Source organism: Bombina bombina, chromosome 1 (assembly GCF_027579735.1).
Source record: "Bombina bombina isolate aBomBom1 chromosome 1, aBomBom1.pri, whole genome shotgun sequence".
In the NCBI taxonomy this organism is placed as follows: Eukaryota; Metazoa; Chordata; class Amphibia; order Anura; family Bombinatoridae; genus Bombina; species Bombina bombina.
This window is the reverse complement of record NC_069499.1, coordinates 551,113,196-551,138,370: the sequence shown is the minus strand read 5'-3', so window position 1 is coordinate 551,138,370 and position 25,175 is coordinate 551,113,196. Positions and strand designations below refer to the sequence as shown.

The 25,175-nt window shown below is 42.6% G+C and overlaps 1 protein-coding gene across 1 annotated transcript in view; it reads right to left on the bottom strand.

The window, feature by feature from the left end:
• The window catches only part of HYCC2 (hyccin PI4KA lipid kinase complex subunit 2), a 346,768-nt gene that overhangs the window by 252,523 nt on the left and 69,070 nt on the right, over positions 1-25,175 (bottom strand). Inside the window, exon 2 of the mRNA XM_053713298.1 lies at positions 13,817-13,915. The gene's annotated coding sequence lies outside the window, so the exon portion shown is untranslated. The remainder of the gene's footprint in view (positions 1-13,816; positions 13,916-25,175) is intronic.

The window sequence follows — 25,175 nt, the reverse complement described above, 5'->3', positions numbered from 1 at the left end:
ATCAATTACTCTCTCAGAAAAACCTCTCTAAGCCAAGAGTAGGCATTCAATCTCCATGCAGTCAGCCTCAGAGAATCGAGATTTTGGTGTAGAAAGGGACCTTGAACCAGCAGATCTCTGCGCCAGGGTAAGCTCCATGGAGGAGACAATGACATCCCTACCAGATCCGCAAACCACGTCCTCCGCGGCCAATCAGAATGGTTGAAGCTTGCACCTGTTTGATGCAGGCCACCACTCGAGGAAGAAGTGGCAGTGGTGGAAAATTTAAATTAGGTTGAACACCTAAGGCACAGCTAAGGCATCTATCAGCTCTGCCTGTGGGTCTCTGGACTGCGACCTGTATCTTGGTAGCTTGAAGTTGAGTCTGGACGCCATGAGGCCTATCTCAGGTGTCCCCCATCTGTTGTAGATCTCCGCAAACACTTCGGGATTAGAGACCAACCCCTGGATGAATTGACTGTCTGCTGAGAAAGTCCGCTTCCCAGTTGTCCACACCAGGTATGTGGATCGCTGAGAGAGAACAATTGTGTTTCTCTGCCCATTCCAGAATCCAAGATACTTCCTTCATGGCTAGGGAGCTTCTCGTTCCCCCCTGATGGTTTATGTAAGCCACCAAAGTAATGTTGTCCGACTTGAATCTGATGAATCGGGACGACCCCAGGTGGGGCCAAGCTCTCAGAGCATTGAATATCGCTCGAAGTTCCAGAATATTAATTGGTAGAGTCGACTCCTCTCGAGTCCACCTGCCCTGTGCCCGTCTGGCACCCCAAACAGCTCCCTATCCTGATAGACTTGTGTCCGTGTTCACAATCACCCAGGATGGCCTCAAGACAAGAAGGATGTCCCCTGGGCCAGCTGACCCAGACGGATGCACCAAGAGAGGGATTCCCTCACTCTGTTGTCCAGAGAGATCTGTTGGGATAGATCTGAGTGATCGCCGTTCCATTGTCTCAACATGCATAACTGAAGAGGTCTGAGATAGAACCTTGGCGAATGTAATGACATTTAAACTGGATACCATGAGCCTGATCACCTTCATACACCTGGCCACAGATGGCCTTGAGGAGGTCTGAAAGACAAGACAACAAGAGCCCTCAAGTGGTCCTCAGCGAGACTGCAGGACGGAGCCTGAACCAGGATATCGTCCAAATAAGGAGCCACCGCAATACCTCTGGCTCTCGCAACCGCGAGCAGCTCTCCGAAAACCTTCGTAAAGACTCTTGGGGCAGACCGAACGGTAGGGCCACAAACTGGAAGTGTAGGTCCAGAAAAGCGAATCTTAGGAACCTGAAGTGGTCCTTATGGATTGGCACGTGAAGGTAAGCATCCTTAAAATCCATTGTCATCATGAATTGCCCCTCTTGAACTAGGGGCAGAATCGATCTGATCGTCTCCATTTTGAACGATGGAACTGACAGAAACTTGTTTAAGCACTTTAGGTCCAGAATTGTGCAGAACGTGCCCTCCTTCTTTGGGACCACGAAAAGGTTTGAATAGTACCCCAGTCCCCTTTCTGCTAGAGGTACTGGAACGATTACTCCGAGAGATGAGATCCCTCATGCACTCTAGAAAGGCGTTTCTATTCTTTGGTCTTGAGGAGACGTTTGACAGGAGGAATCTGCCCCCGGACGGATGAGTCTTGAACCCTATTCTGTAACCCTGGGTGATAACCTCCAGAACCCAAGGATCCTGGACGTCTCTCATCCAAGCCTCTGCGAACAGAGATAGTCTGCCCCCTACGCGATCCAGAGACGGATCAGAGGCCGCCCCTTCATGCCGACTTTGTCTCTACGTGCTTCTTACTCTGCTAGGACTTGTTCCAAGATTGAGCTGGCTTCCAAGATCCCTTTGACTGCTCGGTCTTCACAGCAGGCTGCTGGCGTTGAGACTTGTCCGAACGAAAAGGGATGAAAAGTAGAGCCCTTAGGCTTATTCTTCTTATCCTGCGGAAGGAAAGCACCCTTGCATCCCGTGACCAGGACTGGACCAAAAAGAACTTTCCCCTGAAACGGAAGGGACTTGGAAGTCATGTCAGCAGACCACGACTTTAACCATAGAGCCCTGCGGGCTAGAACAGAGAAACCTGATGTCTTGGCATTCAGACGAATAACCTGCATGTTTGCATCACAGATAGAAGAATTAGAAACCCTTAAGGCCTTAATCTTTTCCTGTATCTCCTCGAGGGTAGTCTCCACCTCGACCATAGCAGACAGTGCATCACACCAATTGCCGCTGCTGGTTGGAAAATAAACCCAGTGAGTTGGAACATCTTTCTCAACATGGATTCTAAATTTTTATCCATGGGCTCTTTGAACGTCAAACTATCCTCGAGGGAAATAGTCGTACGCTTAGCGAGCGTGGAGATAGCTCCATCCACCTTAGTAATGGCCCCCCAAAGCTCAAGCTGAGAGTCCGGAACGGGGAACAGCTTTTTAAAAAAGAGGTAGAGGGAGAAAAGGACGAGCCCAGTTTCTCCCACTCATTCTTAATAATTGTAGCCATCTTCACAGGAACTGGGAAGGTCTGAGGCACCACCCTGCCCTCGTAAACCCTATCTAGCTTAGGAATTGAAGGCTCTTCCGGATGTTTTGGTTCCACAACCTCCAACATAGCAAGCAATTCTTTTAGTAAAAAGCGCAAATGCTGCATCTTAAACTTAAAATCTGGCTCCTCCGTAGCCGGAGATTTAGAAGACGCCGATTCCGTCCCAGAGAGAGCGCCCTCTGACAAGTCGGAGGCGTCCTCCTCATCGGATAATCTCTCAGAGACATCCAATGGAGTAGATGTCCCCTGGGACGGAAGGCAATGTCTTTCCCTTCGCTTGTGCTTTGCAGGGCGTGGTAGGGCATGGAAGGCCGCCGAAACCGCCTCTTCCAACTGGGCAGGGAAATCTGGCGGCCACGAGGCCCCTCCTGCAGGAGGATTAGTAAGGCCTTGGGGCGCTACATGTGTAATCGGAGATGAATGTTGGGAAGGCACCTCGCGGGACGGAGAATCCTCAGAGGTGGACGGCTTAGTAGTACTTAATATATTATTCTTTTTAGATATTGCAATCTTATCAAAGCATGTGGAACACAGCTGAGCAGGCGGATCAACCTGTACCTCCTAACAATTAACACAGGTATTAAATTTAATTAGAAGAAGAATAGAAAGAGGGCGCCACAATAGCGTGATATCGTCTGGAATGCAGGTACAGATATATGTAGATATTATGCTTACCAGATGGTGTGGCACTGTGCTGTGACCAGTGCAAGAGAGCAGGCTAGCACTTAACAGTGGCTAATACACTGTAGGAGCCAGGCTCCAAAAGGCACTTGTTCTAGTTGCAACTTGGTATCTATCTCCTGCTATCTGGACTTCAGGTTCTACAGAGGAGTGATCTTATGTGTGTTGTTCAATAGGCATATATGAAACAACCCTTGCAGGTTGAGAAACGCGTCATAAAATAAAAGTCAAATTTTTTTATTTGAAGTTGTCTGTGTTGTGGTTCATATATGCCTATTGAACAACACACATAAGATCACTCCTCTGCAGAACCTGAAGTCCAGATAGCAGGAGATAGATACCAAGTTGCAACTAGAACAAGTGCCTTTGGAGCCTGGCTCCTACAGTGTATTAGCCACTGTTAAGTGCTAGCCTGCTCTCTTGCACTGGTCACAGCACAGTGCCACACCATCTGGTAAGCATAATATCTACATATATCTGTACCTGCATTCCAGACGATATCACGCTATTGTGGCGCCCTCTTTCTATTCTTCTTCTTCTATAGTTGTTCCATACTTTCTGGGATCAAGAGGAGCAGCCTGATTCATCATCATCTCTTTCAAGAGGACATCTTTATCCCCTATTTACCACCACTATATGGACAATAAACAGGACTAACACGGTAGACCTGATCTACTATATCCAAAGTATAATATCTAGTTTTAAATTGTATATTGTTTTCCATTACTAACATCAGCGCTCTTTAATATCCCTTTAATGGGATATTTTTACCTATTAAATTTAATTAAAGGAGGGAGCACCCTTTAACATATCAGAGTCCTCCATAGCTTGTGCTTTTAATACGGACTGAGATAGATTAAATGGCACCTTTATACACTAAAGGCCAGGGCACTCAACACCTCCTATGAACCGGACCACGGAGAAACTAGTATGTCTCCCGCAAATGCCGATCAGGAAAGAGGAAACTGAAGAGGCCACAACTGGTCACATGGAGTGCCATACAGGACCACCCCTGCACTATAGAGAAAACGCGCCAAAAAAAGTCTGCGCCGATCTTTCCTGACTGTTCACACATTGCTAGAGCCTCATCTCACACATGACGTAGCATTAACACAATAAATGCCCCTTCCAAGGAAATTAACCCTTGATTCTATACAGATAAAAGGAGACACACTGTGACCCTGTCTTCTTGTGTTATCATATGTGTATAAATGAAACAATGTTACCAGAATCTATGCCGTGGAACAGGAACATGGCCCTTCAAGTGTGACAGGTTAGCAGCATCGCTCCTGACATGGACTTGAGTGAATAAAGGCAGGCAGCGAAACTCGTCAATGCCGATTGCCAAGGAGCTGTTAACATGAGTTGGGATGGTTTCGCAGAGACGCCCTGCATCTCGGGACTCTAACTTTCATCCATGCTCTCACTGAGAGGCTGACTGGATTACTTAAAACTCCAGTCCTATTTCGAAGAGTACTACCCTCCATAAGAGACTACTCCAAATATTCTGACACTTCTCTGCCAACCTCCTGTGACGAAAGGCAAAGAATGACTGGGGGATGAGGGGAGTGGGGTAGGTATTTAAGCCTTTGACTGGGGTGTCTTTGCCTCCTCCTGGTGGCCAGGTTCTTAATTCCCACAAGTAATGAATGAAGCAGTGGACTCTCCTCCCATTATGATGGAAAATGTGTTTTCGTTTATTTCATTTATTGATAAGTTTGTTCCTCAACTGTTTTACCCCCTTATCCACTGTATTACTTATATATATTATATATCTACTAGCTAACAGTTATAAAAGTATCTCTGCAAGTAGGAGTCCACATCTTAATTATCCCCACAAGTACTTATTATATCATCTGGTTTAAAGAAAAAAAAAAAAAAAGTTTTCCAAGAATTTTTACTTAATTTGTGACGGGCGGCCAGCAACCAAAGACATGGATCACTTTTGACCTGAAAGGTTTGGGATATATTCATTACTTATAAATGACTGGACAATTAGCCTACTTAATCCTTAAAGGGACCATCAAATCCAAACTTTGTATTGTTTAAAAAGATATATAATCCCTTTATTATCCATTCCTCAATTTTGCACAGCCAACATGGTTATATTAATTATACTTTCAACCTCTGTGATTACCTTGTATCGAACTCTTTTTTGACAGCCCCCTGATCACATGGCTATTAATTATCTATTTATTTATTTATTTATTTGCATTTTAGCCAATTAGTGCTGGGTCCTGGACAACTCCATGGGAGATAGCACAATGTGATCTATAATGGCACACATGAACTACCAGTCTCCTGTAGTGAAAAGCTAATGAAAAATCATGTTATAAGAGGCTGTCTATAGTGGCTTAAAAACAGGCAGACAATTAGAGGTTTAAATTTTATAAAGTATATTAATATAACAGCAAAGCTGGGGAATGCGTAGTAAAGGCTTTAGCTATCTTTTTAAACAATAACATTTTTGGTGTTGACTGTCCCTTGAAACATAATCTGTTATCTTCTCGCAGCTACTATGTTCCTTACTAATATATGGATATACTTCTGGCAACTTTCTCTATAACTTAGTTTACTCCACCACTTATTTATAGTTATTATTATTATTCTTTATTTATAAAGTGCCAACAGATTCCACAGCGCTGTCCATGGGTACAAAAATAAAAGTGCAGTACAATACAATATAAAAAAGACACCAGACAAAGTTTACCAAACAAATACAGGGGGAATTGAGGGTCCTGTTCCCGTAGGAACTTACAATCTAGATTAACTTGGTTTGTAAGCACACTCAGAGGGATTCATTTTTAACATACCGCAAATCCCTAATGTTTCATTTTGAAAAGGCTCTTATTTTTATTTTTTCCTTTAGAGAGATTGTTAGGAAGATATTTCCTCCATGTTGTTGGTCTAACCTTTATTATATTACTTATGAATAGTCAGGGAGAGGTCTTTATTTTTTGTTTTCCATAATATACCAGAGGTTCTCTCTTCCAAGAATAGTTTTAAAGTTATCCATAATAACAGGTTTAAGAGTGGCCTATATCTTATTAAACTGCCTTAGCTTACAATCTTTTTGTGATGGAGGACCAAAAGTGTCCTCCAATGTTACAATGAGAAAGGGGGAAAATAGAGATTGCTTATATATTGTATATGTGAAGTTATTTACCTTTATATTGTGTGCTAATATGCCTGTATCTTTTTCCCCAATTATCTGTATGTTGCATCAGCATTTTCAATGAAAAAAAAAAAAATATCTATGAGCAGCACTGCTGTAAATGATGTTTCTCAGTCTCCATAAACTAATGTCCCCCCAAACATAAGTCCCCTGGCCATCAAGTAACCCTTCTGGTACCAGTGTGCAAAGCCCTGGGCTGTGAGCAATAAAAATAAAATATACTTAACTATCCACTCACCTACTGAACATACCTGTGTCCAGTAGTAAAGCCCCATCCAAGTTAGGTAACACCAACTCATGATCTTTTCTAGAAATGTACCCCGACATAACCAGCAGAAGGTAACTAGGGACCAGTCCCAGTGACCACTGCGGCGGGCTGGTGAAAAACTCCAACAAAATAATTAAATTCACCAGCCATGGTACCTGTTCTCACAAGGGGTTCTGAAAAGCACCTTATTTTGAATGAATCGGGTATGGATGAAACCAGAAAAAAAATGAGGAAAAAACAGAATTTATGTTTACCTGATAAATTACTTTCTCCAACGGTGTGTCCGGTCCACGGCGTCATCCTTACTTGTGGGATATTCTCTTCCCCAACAGGAAATGGCAAAGAGCCCAGCAAAGCTGGTCACATGATCCCTCTTAGGCTCCGCCTACCCCAGTCATTCGACCGACGTTAAGGAGGAATATTTGCATAGGAGAAACCATATGATACCGTGGTGACTGTAGTTAAAGAAAATAAATTATCAGACCTGATTAAAAAACCAGGGCGGGCCGGGGACCGGACACACCGTTGGAGAAAGTAATTTATCAGGTAAACATAAATTCTGTTTTCTCCAACATAGGTGTGTCCGGTCCACGGCGTCATCCTTACTTGTGGGAACCAATACCAAAGCTTTAGGACACGGATGATGGGAGGGAGCAAATCAGGTCACCTAGATGGAAGGCACCACGGCTTGCAAAACCTTTCTCCCAAAAATAGCCTCAGAAGAAGCAAAAGTATCAAACTTGTAAAATTTGGTAAAAGTGTGCAGTGAAGACCAAGTCGCTGCCCTACATATCTGATCAACAGAAGCCTCGTTCTTGAAGGCCCATGTGGAAGCCACAGCCCTAGTGGAATGAGCTGTGATTCTTTTGGGAGGCTGCCGTCCGGCAGTCTCGTAAGCCAATCTGATGATGCTTTTAATCCAAAAAGAGAGAGAGGTAGAAGTTGCTTTTTGACCTCTCCTTTTACCGGAATAAACAACAAACAAGGAAGATGTTTGTCTAAAATCCTTTGTAGCGTCTAAATAGAATTTTAGAGCGCGAACAACATCCAAATTGTGCAACAAACGTTCCTTCTTTGAAACTGGTTTCGGGCACAGAGAAGGTACGATAATCTCCTGGTTAATGTTTTTGTTAGAAACAACTTTTGGAAGAAAACCAGGTTTAGTACGTAAAACCACCTTATCTGCATGGAACACCAGATAAGGAGGAGAACACTGCAGAGCAGATAATTCTGAAACTCTTCTAGCAGAAGAAATTGCAACCAAAAACAAAACTTTCCAAGATAATAACTTAATATCAACGGAATGTAAGGGTTCAAACGGAACCCCCTGAAGAACTGAAAGAACTAAGTTGAGACTCCAAGGAGGAGTCAAAGGTTTGTAAACAGGCTTGATTCTAACCAGAGCCTGAACAAAGGCTTGAACATCTGGCACAGCTGCCAGCTTTTTGTGAAGTAACACAGACAAGGCAGAAATCTGTCCCTTCAGGGAACTTGCAGATAATCCTTTTTCCAATCCTTCTTGAAGGAACGATAGAATCTTAGGAATCTTAACCTTGTCCCAAGGGAATCCTTTAGATTCACACCAACAGATATATTTTTTCCAAATTTTGTGGTAAATCTTTCTAGTTACAGGCTTTCTGGCCTGAACAAGAGTATCGATAACAGAATCTGAGAACCCTCGCTTCGATAAGATCAAGCGTTCAATCTCCAAGCAGTCAGCTGGAGTGAGACCAGATTCGGATGTTCGAACGGACCTTGAACAAGAAGGTCTCGTCTCAAAGGTAGCTTCCATGGTGGAGCCGATGACATATTCACCAGATCTGCATACCAAGTCCTGCGTGGCCACGCAGGAGCTATCAAGATCACCGACGCCCTCTCCTGATTGATCCTGGCTACCAGCCTGGGGATGAGAGGAAACGGCGGGAATACATAAGCTAGTTTGAAGGTCCAAGGTGCTACTAGTGCATCCACTAGAGCCGCCTTGGGATCCCTGGATCTGGACCCGTAGCAAGGAACTTTGAAGTTCTGACGAGAGGCCATCAGATCCATGTCTGGAATGCCCCACAGTTGAGTGATTTGGACAAAGATTTCCGGATGGAGTTCCCACTCCCCCGGATGCAATGTCTGACGACTCAGAAAATCCGCTTCCCAATTTTCCACTCCTGGGATGTGGATTGCAGACAGGTGGCAGGAGTGAGACTCCGCCCATTGAATGATTTTGGTCACTTCTTCCATCGCCAGGGAACTCCTTGTTCCCCCCTGATGGTTGATGTACGCAACAGTTGTCATGTTGTCTGATTGAAACCGTATGAACTTGGCCCTCGCTAGCTGAGGCCAAGCCTTGAGAGCATTGAATATCGCTCTCAGTTCCAGAATATTTATCGGTAGAAGAGATTCTTCCCGAGACCAAAGACCCTGAGCTTTCAGGGATCCCCAGACCGCGCCCCAGCCCATCAGACTGGCGTCGGTCGTGACAATGACCCACTCTGGTCTGCGGAAGGTCATCCCTTGTGACAGGTTGTCCAGGGACAGCCACCATCGGAGTGAGTCTCTGGTCCTCTGATTTACTTGTATCCTCGGAGACAAGTCTGTATAGTCCCCATTCCACTGACTGAGCATGCACAGTTGTAATGGTCTTAGATGAATGCGCGCAAAAGGAACTATGTCCATTGCCGCTACCATCAAACCTATCACTTCCATGCACTGCGCTATGGAAGGAAGAGGAACGGAATGAAGTATCCGACAAGAGTCTAGAAGTCTTGTTTTTCTGGCCTCTGTCAGAAAAATCCTCATTTCTAAGGAGTCTATTATTGTTCCCAAGAAGGGAACCCTTGTCGACGGAGATAGAGAACTCTTTTCCACGTTCACTTTCCATCCGTGAGATCTGAGAAAGGCCAGGACGATGTCCGTGTGAGCCTTTGCTTGAGGAAGGGACGACGCTTGAATCAGAATGTCGTCCAAGTAAGGTACTACAGCAATGCCCCTTGGTCTTAGCACAGCTAGAAGGGACCCTAGTACCTTTGTGAAAATCCTTGGAGCAGTGGCTAATCCGAAAGGAAGCGCCACGAACTGGTAATGCTTGTCCAGGAATGCGAACCTTAGGAACCGATGATGTTCCTTGTGGATAGGAATATGTAGATACGCATCCTTTAAATCCACCGTGGTCATGAATTGACCTTCCTGGATGGAAGGAAGAATTGTTCGAATGGTTTCCATCTTGAACGATGGAACCTTGAGAAACTTGTTTGAGATCTTGAGATCTAAGATTGGTCTGAACGTTCCCTCTTTTTTGGGAACTATGAACAGATTGGAGTAGAACCCCATCCCTTGTTCTCCTAATGGAACAGGATGAATCACTCCCATTGTTAACAGGTCTTCTACACAATGTAAGAATGCCTGTCTTTTTATGTGGTCTGAAGACAACTGAGACCTGTGGAACCTCCCCCTTGGGGGAAGCCCCTTGAATTCCAGAAGATAACCTTGGGAGACTATTTCTAGTGTCCAAGGATCCAGAACATCTCTTGCCCAAGCCTGAGCGAAGAGAGAGAGTCTGCCCCCCACCAGATCCGGTCCCGGATCGGGGGCCAACATTTCATGCTGTCTTGGTAGCAGTGGCAGGTTTCTTGGCCTGCTTTCCCTTGTTCCAGCCTTGCATTGGTCTCCAAGCTTGCTTGGCTTGAGAAGTATTACCCTCTTGCTTAGAGGACGTAGCACTTTGGGCTGGTCCGTTTCTACGAAAGGGACGAAAATTAGGTTTATTTTTGGCCTTGAAAGGCCGATCCTGAGGAAGGGCATGGCCCTTACCCCCAGTGATATCAGAGATAATCTCTTTCAAGTCAGGGCCAAACAGCGTTTTCCCCTTGAAAGGAATGTTAAGTAGCTTGTTCTTGGAAGACGCATCAGCTGACCAAGATTTCAACCAAAGCGCTCTGCGCGCCACAATAGCAAACCCAGAATTCTTAGCCGCTAACCTAGCCAATTGCAAAGTGGCGTCTAGGGTGAAAGAATTAGCCAATTTGAGAGCATTGATTCTGTCCATAATCTCCTCATAAGGAGGAGAATCACTATCGACCGCCTTTACCAGCTCATCGAACCAGAAACATGCGGCTGTAGCGACAGGGACAATGCATGAAATTGGTTGTAGAAGGTAACCCTGCTGAACAAACATCTTTTTAAGTAAACCTTCTAATTTTTTATCCATAGGATCTTTGAAAGCACAACTATCTTCTATGGGTATAGTGGTGCGTTTGTTTAAAGTGGAAACCGCTCCCTCGACCTTGGGGACTGTCTGCCATAAGTCCTTTCTGGGGTCGACCATAGGAAACAATTTTTTAAATATGGGGGGAGGGACGAAAGGAATACCGGGCCTTTCCCATTCTTTATTTACAATGTCCGCCACCCGCTTGGGTATAGGAAAAGCTTCTGGGAGCCCCGGGACCTCTAGGAACTTGTCCATTTTACATAGCTTCTCTGGGATGACCAAATTGTCACAATCATCCAGAGTGGATAATACCTCCTTAAGCAGAGCGCGGAGATGTTCCAACTTAAATTTAAACGTAATCACATCAGGTTCAGCTTGTTGAGAAATGTTCCCTGAATCTGTAATTTCTCCCTCAGACAAAACCTCCCTGGCCCCATCAGACTGGTTTAGGGGCCCTTCAGAACCATTATTATCAGCGTCGTCATGCTCTTCAGTATCTAAAACAGAGCAGTCTCGCTTACGCTGATAAGTGTGCATTTTGGCTAAAATGTTTTTGACAGAATTATCCATTACAGCCGTTAATTGTTGCATAGTAAGGAGTATTGGCGCGCTAGATGTACTAGGGGCCTCCTGAGTGGGCAAGACTCGTGTAGACGAAGGAGGGAATGATGCAGTACCATGCTTACTCCCCTCACTTGAGGAATCATCTTGGGCATCATTGTCATTGTCACATAAATCACATTTATTTAAATGAGAAGGAACTCTGGCTTCCCCACATTCAGAACACAGTCTATCTGGTAGTTCAGACATGTTAAACAGGCATAAACTTGAAAACAAAGTACAAAAAAACGTTTTAAAATAAAACCGTTACTGTCACTTTAAATTTTAAACTGAACACACTTTATTACTGCAATTGCGAAAAAATATGAAGGAATTGTTCAAAATTCACCAAAATTTCACCACAGTGTCTTAAAGCCTTAAAAGTATTGCACACCAAATTTGGAAGCTTTAACCCTTAAAATAACGGAACCGGAGCCGTTTTTAACTTTAACCCCTTTACAGTCCCTGGTATCTGCTTTGCTGAGACCCAACCAAGCCCAAAGGGGAATACGATACCAAATGACGCCTTCAGAAAGTCTTTTCTATGTATCAGAGCTCCTCACACATGCGACTGCATGTCATGCCTCTCAAAAACAAGTGCGCAACACCGGCGCGAAAATGAGGCTCTGCCTATGATTTGGGAAAGCCCCTAAAGAATAAGGTGTCTAAAAAACTGCCTGCCGATATAATCTTATCAAAATACCCAGATTAAATGATTCCTCAAGGCTAAATATGTGTTAATAATGAATCGATTTAGCCCAGAAAAAGTCTACAGTCTTAATAAGCCCTTGTGAAGCCCTAATTTACTATCTTAATAAACATGGCTTACCGGATCCCATAGGGAAAATGACAGCTTCCAGCATTACATCGTCTTGTTAGAATGTGTCATACCTCAAGCAGCAAGAGACTGCTCACTGTTCCCCCAACTGAAGTTAATTCCTCTCAACAGTCCTGTGTGGAACAGCCATGGATTTTAGTAACGGTTGCTAAAATCATTTTCCTCATACAAACAGAAATCTTCATCTCTTTTCTGTTTCTGAGTAAATAGTACATACTAGCACTATTTTAAAATAACAAACTCTTGATTGAATAATAAAACTACAGTTAAACACTAAAAAACTCTAAGCCATCTCCGTGGAGATGTTGCCTGTACAACGGCAAAGAGAATGACTGGGGTAGGCGGAGCCTAGGAGGGATCATGTGACCAGCTTTGCTGGGCTCTTTGCCATTTCCTGTTGGGGAAGAGAATATCCCACAAGTAAGGATGACGCCGTGGACCGGACACACCTATGTTGGAGAAAAGTAATCTGCAGTGTAATATTAAAAGTTAATAAAATAACCTTAAATGCACTTGTGTAAAAAGTTCAGAACGATGAACCAGCAGAATCACAATCAGATCAAAGTGCAAAGATATACAGTACATGCAGTGTCAGGGTTCTGTCAAAGGCAACAGCTGTGTGGAGAGGGGTCAAACCTTCATTCCTAATCCGTACAAAATAAACACTGCTGCTGGAGCAAAGCCTCATCTCAGCCTACCTTACTGCAAACTGGCAGAAACATGATCTAACCCAGGCAGAAACAGGAAGTGTCTCACCTACTCTAGTGACCAGAGCACAAGAAGCTATAAAATAGTTCTACAAGAGTGCAAAAGAAAATTACATTCAGTATTGACAAACAAACTGCAAGACCCCATCAAGCAGTGAAGACTTTAGGGATAATTTTTAGGACCGTTGGCAGATTTATTTAGAGATGTAAACCACAAGGGATAGGACGGAGTTTGATATTCCATCTGTAACACTTTATTACACTGCACTCTTCCTACTAGTCCTGTACAGATATTTGGGGAAAATATCCTTATCTGACTATTTTCAAATTTTTCTACCTTTTTTTTTTCAAATGTTAGATGATGCTTTTAAGGGATTACAAAGACACATGGAAAAAGTGTGCTGGTTTTCAAAAGGAAAACTACAATTGCAGAGCATTATTCTTAATACTTTAACACAGCGGTAGACAATAGGTCACCATCAGATGTTTCAGCCCGTCATTTTCAGGAGGACAGAATGCCATGTTTCTAAGTCCAGAAATCACATTCACTCTTTCTCCAATCTCCATGCACCTTGTTCTCTCACACACCCCTATTATGGCTTTTAACAGTTTTGCTTCGGAGTATGGGGCTAGGGATTAGAAGTATAACAATACCTTGTTGAGGGCTGGAAAAAGAGAAGGCAACCAATATCTGTACATCACTGCTTTAAATCATTTACTGTCACAGAGGACTGTAATGCACTGCAGGCTCACATATTAGTAATGCATTTGCGGAGAGAGGTTACAAAGTGTGAGCACTCACCTGAATTACAATCAAGTCAGATCTCTGTAAAGAGAAGAGGAGAGTGGTCTTCTTCGCTTTTGGAATGCATTGGTTGATTTTCAGTGGATCCTTGGATCACTGTATAGAGAAAAGGGAGAGCTATTAAATGCTTATTCACACATAAGTTACAATTCAGGTATCTTAGAATTAAAGTATAGTCTTTTCCAAAATTTGCAGTCTTTGAATATCAGGCTACAGGCTACAGGCTACAAAATATACAATATCAAGCTGGTGTTGCTATGCTAAAAAATATTGTTCGCGAAAATGTATTCTATTAAGGTTTATTTCAAAATCTTCTGTCTAAATTCTCTACTGTAACTATGCTTATTGGGTAAATTTATTCAGCTGTGTTTGCAGCAGCACATTTTAAAGTGAATGTAAATTTTGATGCTAAAGTGCCCGGTTTTTAAAAATTTGATTAAAAACAGGGGCACTTTAATTCATCAAAATTTACATTTCACTCCTGTTGTGAAAAAAAATGTACTATTTAAACTTGACAGCAGCTCCACTTCCTCCAGTCATTGCAAGCCATTTCTGATGTCAGAAATGATGGATAGGTCATCCTCCAATCATCAATGCCGTGATTGGAGGAAGCCGGATTCCTCATTTTAGACCCAGGAAGAGGTTTTGCGACGCGTGGAGGAAGCTGGAGCTGCTGTCAAGATCAAAAGGTAAGTTTTTTTCACAACACGAGTGAAATATAAATTTTGATGAATTAAAGTGCCCCTGTTTTTAATCGAATTTTTAAAAACCGGGCACTTTAGCCTCAAAATTTACATTCACTTTAAGAAGCAGAAACCGTTAAATTTTTCCTCTCCGCTACCTCAGTGGCGAGATCAATCACCCGACACTCGCTTGTTACGGTCATTGACATACCCTGCTCTATCACAAATGGTTGCGCCAGAGCAGGGGCAATGTTAAAATTTTGCCATTGCAAACCTGTCTGCCTGCAGGAATGGTAAATTTAGCCCTAGATACATGTAACTCAAGATAAACATAATTTATGCTTACCTGATAAATTTATTTCTCTTGTGGTGTATCCAGTCCACGGATCATCCATTACTTGTGGGATATTCTCCTTCCCAACAGGAAGTTGCAAGAGGATCACCCACAGCAGAGCTGCTATATAGCTCCTCCCCTCACTGCCATATCCAGTCATTCGACCGAAACAAGACGAGACAGGAGAAACCATAGGGTGCAGTGGTGACTGTAGTTTAATTAAAATTTAGACCTGCCTTAAAAGGACAGGGAGGGCCCGTGGACTGGATACACTACAAGAGAAATAAATTTATCAGGTAAGCATAAATTATGTTTTTTCTTGTTAAGTGTATCCAGTCCACGGATCATCCATTACTTGTGGGATACCAATACCAAAGCTAAAGTACACGGATGATGGGAGGGACAAGGCAGGAACTTAAACGGAAGGAACCACTGCCTGAAGAACCTTTCTCCTAAAAACAGCCTCCGAAGAAGCAAAAGTGTCAAATTTGTAAAATTTTGAAAAGGTGTGAAGCGAAGACCAAGTCGCAGCCTTGCAAATCTGTTCAACATAGGCCTCATTTTTAAAGTCCCAGGTGGAAGCCACAGCTCTAGTAGAATGAGCTGTAATCCTTTCAGGGGGCTGCTGTCCAGCAGTCTCATAGGCTAAGCGTATTATGCTCCGAAGCCAAAAGGAGAGAGAAGTTGCCGAAGCTTTTTGACCGCTCCTCTGTCCAGAGTAAACGACAAAGAGGGCAGATGTTTGACGAAAATCTTTAGTAGCCTGTAAGTAAAACTTCAAGGCACGGACTACGTCCAGATTATGCAAAAGACGTTCCTTCTTTGAAGAAGGATTAGGACACAATGATGGAACAACAATATCTTGATTGATATTCCTGTTAGAAACCACCTTAGGTAAAAACCCAGGTTTGGTACGCAGAACTACCTTGTCTGAATGAAAAATCAGATAAGGAGAATCACAATGTAAGGCAGATAACTCAGAGACTCTTCGAGCAGAGGAAATAGCCATCAAAAACAGAACTTTCCAAGATAAAAGTTTAATATCAATGGAATGAAGGGGTTGAAACGGAACTCCTTGAAGAACTTTAAGAACCAAGTTTAAGCTCCACGGGGGAGCAACAGTTTTAAACACAGGCTCAATCCTAACCAAAGCCTGACAAAATGCCTGGACGTCTGGAACTTCTGCCAGACGCTTGTGCAAAAGAATAGACAGAGCAGAGATCTGTCCTTTTAAAGAACTAGCTGATAAGCCTTTGTCCAAACCCTCTTGGAGAAAGGACAATATCCTAGGAATCCTAACCTTACTCCATGAGTAACTCTTGGATTCACACCAATAAAGATATTTACGCCATATCTTATGGTAGATTTTCCTGGTGACTTTCCCGACAGGCTTCCGAGCCTGTATTAAGGTATCAATGACTGAATCGGAGAAGCCACGCCTTGATAGAATCAAGCGTTCAATCTCCATGCAGTCAGTCTCAGAGAAATTAGATTTGGATGATTGAAAGGACCTTGTATTAGAAGGTCCTGCCTCAGAGGCAGAGTCCATGGTGGAAGAGATGACATGTCCACTAGGTCTGCATACCAGGTCCTGCGTGGCCACGCAGGCGCTATCAGAATCACCAATGCTCTCTCCTGTTTGATTTTGGCAATCAGTCAAGGGAGCAGAGGAAACGGTGGAAACACATAGGCCAGGTTGAAGAACCAAGGAGCTGCTAGAGCATCTATCAGCGTTGCTCCCGGGTCCCTGGACCTGGATCCGTAACAAGGAAGCTTGGCGTTCTGGCGAGACGCCATGAGATCCAGTTCTGGTTTGCCCCAACGATGGACCAGTTGAGCAAACACCTACGGATGGAGTTCCCACTCCCCCGGATGAAAAGTCTGACGACTTAGAAAATCCGCCTCCCAGTTCTCTACGCCTGGGATGTGGATCGCTGACAGGTGGCAAGAGTGAGACTCTGCCCAGCGAATTATCTTTGAGACTTCTAACATCGCTAGGGAACTCCTGGTTCCCCCTTGATGGTTGATGTAAGCCACAGTCGTGATGTTGTCCGACTGAAATCTGATGAAGCTCAGTGTTGCTAACTGAGGCCAAGCTAGAAGAGCCTTGAATATTGCTCTTAACTCCAGAATATTTATTGGGAGGAGTTTCTCCTCCTGAGTCCACGATCCCTGAGCCTTCAGGGAGTTCCAGACTACGCCCCAACCTAGAAGGCTGGCATCTGTTGTTACAATCGTCCAATCTGGCCTGCGAAAGGTCATACCCTTGGATAGATGGACCCGAGAAAGCCACCAGAGAAGAGAATCTCTGGTCTCTTGATCCAGATTTAGTAGAGGGGACAAATCTGAGTAATCCCCATTCCACTGACTTAGCATGCATAATTGCAGCAGTCTGAGATGCAGGCGCGCAAATGGCACTATGTCCATTGCCGCTACCATTAAGCCGATTACTTCCATGCACTGAGCCACTGACGGGCGTGGAATGGAATGAAGGACACAGCAAGCATTTAGAAGTTTTGATAACCTGGACTCCGTCAGGTAAATTTTCATCTCTACAGAATCTATAAGAGTCCCTAGGAAGGAGACTCTTGTGAGTGGTGATAGAGAACTCTTTTCCACGTTCACTTTCCACCCATGCGACCTCAGAAATGCCAGAACTATCTCTGTATGAGACTTGGCAATTTGAAAGCTTGACGCCTGTATCAGGATGTCGTATAGATACGGAGCCACCGCTATGCCTCGCGGTCTTAGAACCGCCAGAAGTGAGCCCAGAACCTTTGTAAAAATTCTTGGGGCAGTGGCCAACCCGAAGGGAAGAGCTACAAATTGGTAATGCCTGTCTAGAAAGGCAAACCTTAGGAACCGATGATGATCTTTGTGAATCGGTATGTGAAGGTAGGCATCCTTTAAGTCCACTGTGGTTATGTACTGACCCTCTTGGATCATGGGTAGGATGGTCCGAATAGTTTCCATTTTGTTTAAGATCTTTAGATCCAAGATTGGTCTGAAGGTTCCCTCTTTCTTGGGAACCACAAACAGATTTGAATAAAATCCCTGTCCTTGTTCCGTCCGCGGAACTGGATGGATCACTCCCATTACTAGGAGGTCTTGCACACAGCTTAGGAATGCCTCTTTCTTTATCTGGTTTGATGATAACCTTGAAAGATGAAATCTCCCTTGTGGAGGTGAAGCTTTGAAGTCCAGAAGATATCCCTGAGATATGTCTTGGGGGCAGCAGCAGGCTTTCTGGCCTGCTTGCCCTTGTTCCAGGACTGGTTAGGTTTCCAGGCCTGTCTGGAATGAGCAACAGTTCCCTCTTGTTTTGAAGCGGAGGAAGTTGATGCTGCTCCTGCCTTGAAATTTCGAAAGGCACGAAAATTAGACTGTTTGGCCTTTGATTTGGCCCTGTCCTGAGGAAGGGTATGACCCTTGCCTCCAGTAATGTCAGCAATAATTTCCTTCAAGCCAGGCCCGAATAAGGTCTGCCCCTTGAAAGGAATGTTGAGTAATTTAGACTTTGAAGTCACGTCAGATGACCAGGATTTAAGCCATAGCGCCCTACGCGCCTGGATGGCGAATTCGGAATTCTTAGCCGTTAGTTTAGTCAAATGAACAATGGCATCAGAAACAAATGAGTTAGCTAGCTTAAGCGTTCTAAGCTTGTCAATAATTTCATTCAATGGAGCTGTCTGGATGGCCTCTTCCAGGGCCTTAAACCAGAATGCCTCCGCAGCAGTGACAGGCGCAATGCATGCAAGGGGCTGTAAAATAAAATCTTGTTGAATAAACATTTTCTTAAGGTAACCCTCCAATTTTTTATCCATTGGATCTGAAAAAGCACAACTGTCCTCAACCGGGATAGTGGTACGCTTTGTTAAAGTAGAAACTGCTCCCTCCACCTTAGGGACCGTCTGCCATAAGTCCCGTGTAGTGGCGTCTATTGGAAACATTTTTCTAAATATAGGAGGTGGGGGAAAGGGCACACCGGGTCTATCCCACTCCTTGCTAATAATTTCTGTAAGCCTTTTAGGTATAGGAAAAACGTCAGTACACACCGGCACCGCATAGTATCTATCCAGCCTACACAATTTCTCTGGAATTGCAACTGTGTTACAGTCATTCAGAGCAGCTAATACCTCCCCAAGCAATACACGGAGGTTCTCAAGCTTAAATTTAAAATTAGAAATCTCTGAATCACGTTTCCCCGAGTCGGAGATGTCACCCACAGACTGAAGCTCTCCGTCCTCATGTTCTGCATACTGTGACGCAGTATCAGACATGGCTCTAACAGCATTTGCGCGCTCTGTATCTCTCCTAACCCCAGAGCTATCGCGCTTGCCTCTTAATTCAGGCAATCTAGATAATACCTCTGACAGGGTATTATTCATGATTGCAGCCATGTCCTGCAAGGTAATCACTATGGGCGTCCCTGATGTAATTGGCGCCATATTAGCGTGCGTCCCCTGAGCGGGAGGCGAAGGGTCTGACACGTGGGGAGAGTTAGTCGGCATAACTTCCCCCTCGACAGAACCCTCTGGTGATAATTCTTTTATAGATAAAGACTGATCTCTACTGTTTAAGGTGAAATCAATACATTTAGTACACATTCTCCTATGGGGCTCCACCATGGCTTTCAAACATAATGAACAAGTAGGTTCCTCTGTGTCAGACATGTTTAAACAGACTAGCAAGCTTGGAAAACACTTTAAAACAAGTTTACAAGCAATATAAAAAACGTTACTGCGCCTTTAAGAAACACAAATTTTCCCAAATTTTGAAATAACAGTGAAAAAATGCAGTTACACTAACAAAATTTTTACAGTGTATGTAATAAGTTAGCAGAGCATTGCACCCACTTGCAAATGGATGATTAACCCCTTAATACCAAAAATGGAATAACAAATGACAAAAACGTTTTTTAAACAGTCACAACTGCCACAGCTCTACTGTGGCTTTTTACCTCCCTCAATACGACTTTTGAAGCCTTTTGAGCCCTTCAGAGAAGTCCTGGATCATGCAGGAAGAAGCTGGATGTCTGTGTCTGTAATTTTTGCTGTGCAAAAAAACGCTAAAATAGGCCCCTCCCACTCATATTACAACAGTGGGAAGCCTCAGGGAACTGTTTCTAGGCAAAATTCAAGCCAGCCATGTGGAAAAAACTAGGCCCCAATAAGTTTTATCACCAAACATATGTAAAAAACGATTAAACATGCCAGCAAACGTTTTAAAATACACTTTTATAAGAGTATGTATCTCTATTAATAAGCCTGATACCAGTCGCTATCACTGCATTTAAGGCTTTACTTACATTACTTCGGTATCAGCAGCATTTTCTAGCAAATTCCATCCCTAGAAAAATATTTTAACTGCACATACCTTATTACAGGAAAACCTGCACGCTATTCCCCCTCTGAAGTTACCTCGCTCCTCAGAATATGTGAGAACAGCAAAGGATCTTAGTTACTTCTGCTAAGATCATAGAAAACGCAGGCAGATTCTTCTTCTAAATACTGCCTGAGATAAACAGTACACTCCGGTACCATTTAAAAATAACAAACTTTTGATTGAAGAAATAAACTAAGTATAAAACACCACAGTCCTCTTACGACCTCCATCTTAGTTGAGAGTTGCAAGAGAATAACTGGATATGGCAGTGAGGGGAGGAGCTATATAGCAGCTCTGCTGTGGGTGATCCTCTTGCAACTTCCTGTTGGGAAGGAGAATATCCCACAAGTAATGGATGATCCGTGGACTGGATACACTTAACAAGAGAAATAAAGTTTTTACTTTCACTTAGAACAAAAATTATAAAAAAAAAATATATATAGTAGAGTTTACAAACATTACCGATTTATTCACTTGAAACTCAATATTTATAAAAACATAATTTATGTAAGAACTTACCTGATAAATTCATTTCTTTCATATTGGCAAGAGTCCATGAGCTAGTGACGTATGGGATATACAATCCTACCAGGAGAGGCAAAGTTTCCCAAACCTCAAAATGCCTATAAATACACCCCTCACCACACCCACAATTCAGTTTAACGAATAGCCAAGAAGTGTGGTGATAGAAAAAGGAGTAGAAAGCATCAAAAAGGAACTGGAAATATAATTGTGCTTTATACAAAAAATCATAACCACCATAAAAAGGGTGGGTCTCATGGACTCTTGACAATATGAAAGAAATGAATTTACCAGGTAAGTAATTATATAAATTATGTTTTCTTTCATGTGATTGGCAAGAGTCCATGAGCTAGTAACGTATGGGATAGCAATACCCAAGAATAAGTTTTTCTCATAAATGCAAAGAAAAAACAAACATAAGCAGAGGAATCAAACTGAAATAGCTGCCTGAAGAACTTTTCTACCAAAAACTGCTTCCGAAGAGGCAAATACATCAAAATGGCAGAATTTAGTAAATGTATGCAAAGAAGACCAAGTTGCTGCTTTGCAAATCTGATCAACTGAAGCTTCATTCTTAAAAGCCCACAAAGTGGAGACTGATCTAGTAGAATGAGCTGTGATTCTCTGAGGCAGGGCCTGACCCGACTCCAAATAAGCCTGATGAATCAAAAGCTTTAACCAAGATGTCAAGGAAATAACAGAAGCTTTCTGACCTTTCCTAGAACCAAAAAAAGACAACAAATAGACTACAAGTCTTCTTGAAATATTTAGTCGCTTCAACATAATATTTCAAGTCTCTTACAACATCCAGAGAATGTAAGGATCTCTCCAAAGAATTCTTAGGATTAGGACACAAAGAGGGGACAACAATTTCCCTATTAATGTTGTTAGAATTCACAACCTTAGGTAGGAATTTAAATGAAGTCCACAAAACTGCCTTATCCTGATGAAAAATCAGAAAAAGGAGACTCACAAAAAAAGAGCAGATAATTCGGAAACTCTTCTAGCAGAAAAGACTGCCAAAAGGAACAACACTTTCCAAGAAAGTAGTTTAATATCAAAGGAATGCATAGGTTCAAAAGGAGGAGCCTGTAAAGTCTTCAAAATCAAATTACGACTCCAAGGAGGAGTAATTTATTTTTATGACAGGCTTGATACGGACCAAAGCCTGTACAAAACAGTGAATATCAGGAAGCTTAGCAATCTTTCTTTGAAACAAAACAGAAAGAGCAGAGATTTGACCCTTCAAGGAACTTGCAGACAAACTTTTATTCAAACCATCCTGAAGAAACAGTAAAATTTTAGGATTTCTAAAAGAATGCCAGGAGAATTTATGAGAAGAACACCATGAAATATAAGTCTTCCAGACTCTATAATAAATTTTCCTAGAGACAGATTTACAAGCCTGTAACATAGTATTAATCACTGAGTCAGAGAATCCTCTATGACTAAGCGGTCAATTTCCATACCTTCAAATTTAATGATTTGAAATCCTGATGGAAAAACGGCCCTTAAGACAGAAGGTCTGGTCTTAAAGGAAGTGGCCAAGGTTGGCAACTGGACATCCAGACAAGATCCGCATACCAGAACCTGTGAGGCCATGCTGGTGCTACCAGAAACACAAACGATCATTCCATGATGATCTTGGAAATCACTCTTGGAAGAAGAACTAGAGGTGGGAAGATATAAGCAGGCTGGTAAAACCAAGGAACTGCTAACGCATCCACCGACTCCACCTGAGAATACCTGGACCTGGATAGGTACATGGGAAGTCTCTTGTTTAGATGACAAAACACATCTGGATGGAGCGACCACTCCCCCGGCTGAGATAATCCACTTCCCAATTGTCTACACCTGGGATATGTACCACAGGAATTAGACAAGAGCTGGATTCCGCCCAAGAAAGTATCCACAATACTTCTTTCATAGCTAGGGGACAGTTGTGATATTGTCTCTCTGAAAACAAATGAACGGTTCTCTCTTCAACAGAGGCCAAACCTGAAGAGCCCTGAAATTGCACAGAGTTCTAAAATATTGATTGGTAATCTCGTCTCTTGAGATTTCCAAACCCCTTGTGCTGTCAGAGATCCCCAGACAGCTCCCCAACCTGAAAAAGACTTGCATCTGTTGTTATTACAGTCCAGGTTGGACGAACAAAGGAGGCCCCTTGAACTATATGATGGTGATCTAACCACCAAGACAGAGAGAGTCGAACATTGGGATTTAAGGATATTAAATAGGATATCTTTATTTAATCCCTGCACCATTGAATCAGCATACAAAGCTGGAGAGGTCTCATATGAAGACAACAAAGGAGATCACGTCCAATGCTGCAGTCATGAGACCTAAAACTTCCATGCACATAGCTACTGAAGGGAAAAATTGAGACTGAAGGCTCCGACAAGCTGAAACCAATTTAATTTGTCTCTTGTCTGTTAGATACAGAGTCAGACACTGAACCTCTGGAAACCTAAAAAGGTGACCCTTGTCTGAGGAATCAAGAAACTTGTTGGTAAATTGATCCTCTAACCATGTCTTTGAAGAAACAACACTAGTTGATTTGTGTGAGATTCAAAATTTTCAGATCCAGAACTGGCCTGAATGAATTCTTTCTTTGGGACAATTAATAGATTTAAATAAAACTGGTATGATTACCCCTGAAAGCGCTAGATCTGAAACAGACTTCAGAAAAACCTGAACCTTCACTGGATTTGCTGGGACGCGTGAGAGAAAGAATCTTCTCACAGGAGGTCTTACTCTGAATCCAATTGGATACCCTTGAGAGACAAAACTCTGAATACATTGATTTTGGACAAAATCTGCCCAAATAAGTTTAATCTGCCCTCACCAGCTGAGCTGGAATGAGGCCTGCACCTTCATGCAGACTTGGGGACTGGCTTTGGCTTCCTAAATGGCTTGGACCAAATTGTTACCATGGAAAGAAAGAGATAGTAATCTACACTTGGATACCATGTCAGTATTCCAATATCTGAGCCACAAAGCCCTAACATCAATTTTGATGATATCAAAAAATGGCATCACAGATAAAATGATTAGCATGTTAAAGCAAGCGAACAATGCTAGACAATAAGGATCTGTTTCCTGTTGCGCTAAGCTTTCCAACCAAAACGTTGATGCAGCTGCAACATCAGCCATAGAAATGGCAGGCCTGAGAAGATAGCCATAATATAAATAAGCTTTCCTTAGATAAGATTTAAGTTTCAACTTTTTAAACCTAGAAGAAAGAAAAAGAAGTACCAGGCCTATTCCATTCCTTTGAAATCATATCAGAAATAACACCAGGAACTGGAAAAACCTCTGGAGTAACCACAGGAGGTTTATAAACAGAATTTAAACGTTTACTAGTTTAAGTATCAAGAGGACTAGTTTCCTCAATATCCAAAGTAATCAACACCTCTTTAACAAGGAATGAATATACTCCATTTTAAAGAGAAAAGTAGATTTGTCAGTGTCAATATCTGAGGTAGGATCATCTGAATCAGATAGATCCTCATCAAAGGAGGATAATACAGTATGTTGTCGGTCATTTTAAATTTCATCAACTTTATGAGAAGTTTTAAAAGACCTTTTACGTTTATTAGAAGGCGAAATAGCAGACAAAGCTTTCTAAATTGCAATAAAATCTTTTATATTCACAGGGATATCATGTACATTAGATGTTGAAGGAACAACAGGCATTGTACTAGTACTGATGGATACACTCCCTGCATGTAAAAGCTTATCATGACAACTGTTACATACCACAGCTGGAGATATAATCTCCACTAATTTACAACAGATACACTTATTTTTGGTTGAACTGTTATCAGGCAGCAGGGTTCCAACAGTGGTTTCCGAGACAGGATCAGATTTAGACATCTTGCAAATGTAAGAGAAAAAAACAGCATATAAAGCAAAATTATCAATTTTCCTTATATGGCAGTTTCATGAATGGGGAAAAAATGCAACAGCATAGCCCTCTGAGCATAGAAAAAAAAGCAAGAGGCATATAGGAAGTGGGGTTAAAATAATTAAATTATTTGGCGCCACATACGACGCACAACGCAAAATGAAATTTTTTGTGGCTAACAACATCCAGAAATGACGCAGCCCGCGTCATGGCAGACGCAACCTTGTGCAAGGAAACCTGGCGTAAAATAAGATGCCGGAAATGACGAATTTGCGACACCGAACGTACCTTCGCGGCAAAAAAATTCTCGCGCCAAGAATGACGCAATAAATATCAGCATTTTGCAACCTCGCAAGCCTAATTTTGCCAGCGAAAATTAAATGAAAAATAGTCAATTTAAAGAAAAAGACTATACCCCAGGTAAGAAAAAATAACTTCCTAAAAATGTTTTTCCCAATTTTGAAACTGATTGTCTGCAAAAGGAAATATACATAAACCTGACTCATGGCAAATATAAGTACA